This window comes from Hibiscus syriacus, unplaced genomic scaffold (assembly GCF_006381635.1).
Source record: "Hibiscus syriacus cultivar Baekdansim isolate YM2019G1 unplaced genomic scaffold, ASM638163v2 tig00112957_pilon, whole genome shotgun sequence".
Classification (NCBI taxonomy): domain Eukaryota; kingdom Viridiplantae; phylum Streptophyta; class Magnoliopsida; order Malvales; family Malvaceae; genus Hibiscus; species Hibiscus syriacus.
This window is the reverse complement of record NW_024063424.1, coordinates 439,047-445,870: the sequence shown is the minus strand read 5'-3', so window position 1 is coordinate 445,870 and position 6,824 is coordinate 439,047. Positions and strand designations below refer to the sequence as shown.

Genomic DNA, 6,824 nt, shown 5'->3' with positions numbered 1-6,824 from the left:
TTCATTATCAAAACCAGTTACCTGTGTGTTGAAGGACTCATGCTTATCAGCGAGAATTCCAGAAAACGACTGATCAAACCGATGCCAGCATCGATCCACAGTGTGCCCCATCTTTCCACACAGTTGACATTGCACCCATGCTCTTCCTCGACCTCGATTACCCGTTCGACCACGCAAATACTGTTGTGTCATTCGTTCATTTCCAGTGTTCTGCTGATCAGTAGATTGACCATAATATCTTCTTTGATTTCTATTCTGGACGTGTGCAACATTCGCACTAAGAAGTGGTTGAGATTGAACTTGAAAGCTTTTAAGCTGGGCTTCTGCATCAATTAATGTAGAATGAACTGCATCTACTGTAAAGGCATCTTTACTCGTTATAATAACAGCAACAAAAGGTTAATACTCGAATGAGAGTCCATTCAGAATTGTAGCAATCTGATCAATGTCAGAAATGGCACTGTCACACGCAGCTAATGCATCACACACTTATTTGATCGAAGTGAGATATGATCTCATGTTTTCATCTCCTTTCTTGATGGACCTCAATTTGCAATGTAAACTCATTATGCTGGTAGTCGATCGATTAGAAAATAACTTAAGAACTGTGGGCCATACTTCAAAGGCAGTTTCAACACAAACAAATTGTGGTAGAAGATAATCACTGATGGTGGACAAAAGCCAAGAGGCCAGGGCACTATCTTATGCAACAAACACATCATACTCCTCATTGATGACAAGATTGCCATCTGCATCAAGTATTCTTTCAGGTGGGGATCTAAGATCTCCGGTGAGCAGCCTTTCAAGCCGATGACTTCTAACCGTTAAGAGAACATGTTGTTTCCATCGAAGGAAATTCATCTCATCAAGCATGATGTTGATGCGTTTGTTTGTGAACATCTTGTTGGGTCTCAACGACTCTGAACTGCCAAGAATGTTTCTAGAACCACCGAATGCCATGACTCCAACTCTTGCAAGATGAATTCGAAAATCGAACCACCGAATTCCATGACTCCAACTCTTGCAAGATGAATTCGAAAATCTTGCCAAGAATTACCACGCAGCAGCAGGAACGCACCTTATCCCAGAACCAGCTGAGTGATTGATACCATGATAGAAAGCTCAATTAACATGTAAAACTGATCATTATTATTGATTGTTGTGTACAAGACCTCTGTGTATCTTTATATACGAGCAATGTTAAATGTATAACAACTATACCAGCTATAACAGAAAAGCTGTTATACTTCAACTAACTAACTAACTGAGCAAGACTATACACGCTGCATGCTTGAGCATGCTTATGATGTAGTCCATCCAATACAGTTGAGTTTAAAAGTGTTGAAACCATTGAGTTGGATGAGTTGATATCTAGAACCAACGAGTAGAAACTGAGTTGTCGTTGATACACATAGGAAAAACAGCAGCAAAGGAAAACTAAGATTTTCCTCTTTATGTTATTCCTGAACATAGGAAAACACACAGAGCACAGTCGATAGCCCCATGCTGCTACTAGTTCACTACAAAACAAGGCTCTCCTTTTTTACATGAACCCACATGTTTATTCCATTACATGCACAAACTGCAACAGCTTAGAAGAAACGAGAAAATTCCAGGATCGAACTCAAGGGTTTGCCCCTACTCTCTTCATCTCCACCACTTTGTTGGCTCTGTCCAGACACGAAGTGCGACTCTTTCGGGCTGTTGAATACTTCATCAATCAACTTCGACGGCACCCCGAACGAGAGCTCCTTCGCCTCACTATCCATTTGCTTCATCATGTTGTCTTTTCCGGCTATGAAGTTCCTAGTGTTGTTCCGGTGGTTTAGTCCGAAGGCCATGAATCTCAGGTGCTGGTTTTGTGACGCATAATAAGTGACTGGATGGCCTGCCGGAACTACATATACGTCACCGGCCGATAATTGGGCTTTCACTTGCTTGTATTCGCCACTTCTCCCTTCCTCTTCCTCTTCATTTCGAGAGCTTTGGCTGGATAGATGAGGGCAAACCATTTCGACGTACCCGTCTCCCTTGGTGACGAAGATCACGAATGTCGACATTGAATTGTAGTGCGGCACAAAGATTGATCCCTGCATAAAGAATAAAAAAAGGGGGTTTGATTTTATACTCTGGATGAGATGATTTTGTAATGGAATTTGGTTTTGAGTTTACTTCGTTTATGTGGATTCCTGCGACGGCGGCATCTATGTTACGGAGAAGCTCGAATTCACGAGGGCAAGCCTCGAAGAACTTTCCGTTTTGGTTGGAGTATTTAGGCTTTTGGGACAGCAAGTTGAAGGCGCATTTCTATTCTTTCTCCTTTGGCGTTGTGGCTCCTTTGCTCAGTGACTTTATCTGCTTTTGGCTGGCTCTACGGAACATTCCCTGCTGGCTTTGGCTTTGGCTTTGCTTCCCTTGGAACACCCTATCTAGCTGCTCACTTGGTGTCTATTACAAAGAAACAAGATTCAATCTACGAACCAATAAAGTATCACTGATATTAGTACTGAAAAAAAAACCAAAACATACATTGAAAACAGCCTCGAGAATTTCATTGCTGAATGTTTGGTAATATGACTGAGGTTGTTCTTGTCCGGCAGGGAAGAATTCCTCGAATTTTCCAGGGTTGTTAACGGGGCGGTGAAGCACTGCTAGGATTAGCTTTTCCTTCTCGTCTTGGCTCACCAGGTACACAGTGCTTCCTGTTGGAACTTTGACTACAACTCCAGGGACTAAATTGTAGGATTCTTTCTTCTTCTGTGTCAAGAACGTGAGCGTTCCCTTTCCTGCAAAAAAATTACCATGTTTTAGTGTTCTATGATTCTATCTGTAGAATGATTTAAAGGGATGGAAAATGAAAATTTTAAGATGCTATTATAACTCTACCTCTTGTTACGAAGTAAATTTTCTCAGCATCACAGTGGTGTGGGAGGACGAAAGTGTTGGGATTTGCTTCTATGAGTGCAAATCGGTACTCGTCGATGCCCTTGAGTAACTTGTGTTTCTGGGAAAATTTCTGGAGGACCCAGAAAATGCCATTGTCTTCCTGGTATCGAGCATGGGCATATTTTCTGCGAGGGAAATAGTAAGGGTTATGGCTTTGACGCTCTTCTTCCCATTCCTCTTCTTCTTCTCTCCTGTAATTTCCTCCGTTTCTCAATGGCTTTTCATCTAGCTTCTCCCGACATTGTCTCAAACACTGCTGCTTCCTTTCAGGCCTTTGTTCTTCCTGTTTGCAACTCTGTTGACATTCCTGGAGTTCCTGGAATTCTCTCCGGCATTGTTGTTGGCATTGTGGCTGCTGCCTTTGTCCTTCCTGATGGCACCGTTCCCGGCACTCCTCGAACCTCATCCGAGGATCTTCGGGGTTCGGATCACGGTGGCTCCACCGTTCCTCCTTCTCTTCTTGCTCCCTTTGTTCCTGCTTAAACCGCCTTTCACATCGTTGATCGCACCGATCTTGCTCCCTTTCTCCACGAGTTTCCCATTCGCATCGCCTCTGTCAGTCCTGGAACCTCTCCCGAGCTGGATCCTCCTCGCGTCTTCTGCCGGAAGGATCAGCGGCGGAGCAAAGCAAGCCGAAAGAAAGAACGAGAGAGAAGAGCAAAACTACAAGAAAAGACCTACTCGTCATCATGGCTATACTATACTATTTTGAGCTGTGTTTTTCAGTGAGTGATGATAATGGAGCGAAGAGTGGTGATTTATTTATAGAAAGTAAAGGGTAATCTTTTGCATGCGGATCTTCATCAACGTATTGAAGACATTGACATGCATGGTGACGAGTGTTCAAATTAAGGTGACGAGGAGCCACGCCCTTCAGGTGATACGGCCGTGCTTTACGACAAGCTTTGGTTGCAGGGATCTTGGTTGTTTCGGTAACCGGAAGTGGCCCAAGTTGGTGGTCCCTGGCGCGGTGAACTCGGGTGAGTTTAAAAGTTGTTGAAACTGGAAAGTGGGTACGTTGAGTTGGAGTTGAGTTGGTTGAGTTGATATCCAGATATCACGAGTTGGAGATTGAGCTGACGTTCATCTTTAATCTGATAAATGGGCTGCATCAGGTGTACACATGTTGCTGTGTATGGTAATGAGGTGTAGAGAAAATAATCATATTTGTATTTTAATTTTGAGATATATAACAAATTATAGAATTTAAAAAATTTTGTTTTATGAATTTATGTGATTTATATTAATATATATATATTTTATAGAAGACATTAATTTATTAAAAAGGAAATAGCCCTTACAATATATATTTACAATTATAATCGTAAATTAATCACATAATTAATTAGGACAATTTTCTAGAATAATTGACATAAGTCTGACAACTTAAGATCGCATAAGGACTATACAAGGAAAGATTAAAAAATCTAATCAAAACTCGAATAAAGATAGATACAAACAGATTTGATCGCTTCTGCAAACAAACCGCAAAAGATGATCAAGCTATTGAAAGACCACTAACAAAATCGCAAATCAAAGTAGAGAGACAACAATCTAAGAACCAAATCAAGTATCCAAATTAAATCCGAAGGTTCAAAGTAAGGCAGATCAGTACGATAATAGATAAGCGTCATCTTGATCAATCATGCGATATAAAAAATAAAAAGAAAAACCCTAAAGATATGATATAAAAAATAAAAGAACAATAAAAAAATATTAGTAGTCAGTAAATGTAACACCCAATTCTCGTATACGCTTCCGTACACAAGTCACAGATGTCACGTGACTTTTAAAACATCTTCGATACTTGAAAACCAGTAAAATTTTGTTTCTTTAGATAAAACAATTTTACAATATAGTTTATAAAACATTCTTCAAAAAATATATATATTAAACAAGTCCACTCAAATTAATAATATTGGTTCATATTATTCATATTTAAAATAACATAAAACGATTCAATTGATATATTACAAACCATTTTCCAAAATAGTTAAACAGAGCTATTAGGACATTCATAAGTACATACCACTAAACTAAGTCAAAATTTCATTATAAGATGTGTTACTGATATTGTAGATATATTCTTTGATTCTTGGAGTTGCTATGTACTCTTTACTTCAAATTCTGGCTTTTACCTACACGTGTAAAATCATCACATACTAAGTATATATTTAGTGAGGTATAATAATACAATTTAGGTGAAATCAAAACATAAGTATATCAAAATACGAATTAAATCGCATAAATCGTAATAATACATAAAGTTGGCTTGGTAAACCCAGTTTCTTTCACATATCTTGCGAAACAATATTTAGTATGCCCAACATACTTATCAATTGGTATTTTTATCTAAATTATACTTTTATTTGCCCAATGTAGGTTGAATAAGAATGCATGGTACATGAATTGCACCTAAGTGCCGATATAGAAATTCACAAACTCGTTATGAATTTCATGGGTTGCACACATAGTGTCGATACAGTAATTCACAAACTCGTTATAAATTACGTGAGTTGCACATATAGTGCCGATACGGTAATTCATAAACTCATTATGAATTACGTGGATTGCACACATAGTGTCAATACGGTAATTCACATATTCATTATGAATTAATTAGGTTGCACACATAGTACCAATAAGGTAATTCACAAACTAAATATGAATTACGCGGGTTGCACACATAATGTCAATACGATATTTCACAAACTAATTTAAATCAAGTAGTGTAGAGGTGAGAGAGATCATGTCAACTCAATTTACTCTATTAACAAACTTCAGGATTCAAACTCTTGATTTTATTTAAAAGATTTAGTATCTTATCCCACTAAACTCACTAATTGTTAGTAATAATAAATAATATGGGAAGTGAGTACCTTAACGATAATGAGGTACATAATCACGCTTCACCTAAATCTCTTGAAAATATAACTTTTAAATATGTTTATTATGTTATCAATGAGGGTAAACACCAAATTTTTTTGGGATCAGATTTGAATCTTGAATTAATTGAATATTCATGTAACCAACCCATCTTTTTTAATGGGTTTGAGCTTTGCCCATTTACTTTTTCTATTTGAGTTTTATACCCAAATTTTTGAAGTGGATAATGTTATTATTATTTTGGCACATGTTCTTTTCTAATATTTATTATTAATATTAATATTTGTAATTTATTTATTTACCATTTCTATAGGGTAATTTTTTTATAGAATCAACTAATTTTATTTAAAATAGGAAATATTCCAAATTATAATAAAGAGTTACAATCACAATTGTAAATTAAGCACATAATTTGGAAAATTTCTTATAATCATTGAAACAAAACTTGCAACTTAAGATCACATAAGAATCATACAATGAAAGTTAAAAAATCTAACCAAGATAACTAAACAAAGATAGATACAAACACGTCCGATTGCATCGGCAAACGAACCACAAAAGGGGATCAATCTATTGAAATGTCACCGACAAACTGCAAATTAAACTCATGTGACGTGAAAAGCTATCCACGAACGTAAATTGGATATACAAATCCAATCCAAGGGTACATAGTAGGGAAAATAGCAAGATATCAGTCGTGGCAATGTCAAATCAACACCTAGGAAAAAGATAATGAAAATGGGGCCAAACAACAACAAAAAAACATGTCGAAAACCTTTCATACAATCAGACTTATTAAAAAAACAACAACAACAAAAATAGAGATATCGGCACTTGATAACCAACATTAAAGTTAGTGTCGTTGTTGATCAACAAATACGAAAAAAATGAGTCGCACTCCAATGAGAGAAAACTAGGCTTTTTCAAAGATAGAATGTTGAGATGTAAGGAATTGTTTTCATAGGGTAAATTTGATTAGATAATATAATGAA

At 37.2% G+C, this 6,824-nt stretch overlaps 1 pseudogene; it reads right to left on the bottom strand.

The window, feature by feature from the left end:
• Nucleotides 1–1,592: 1,592 nt before the first annotated feature.
• Nucleotides 1,593–3,637, bottom strand: LOC120184846 (annotated as a pseudogene).
• Nucleotides 3,638–6,824: the final 3,187 nt, after the last annotated feature.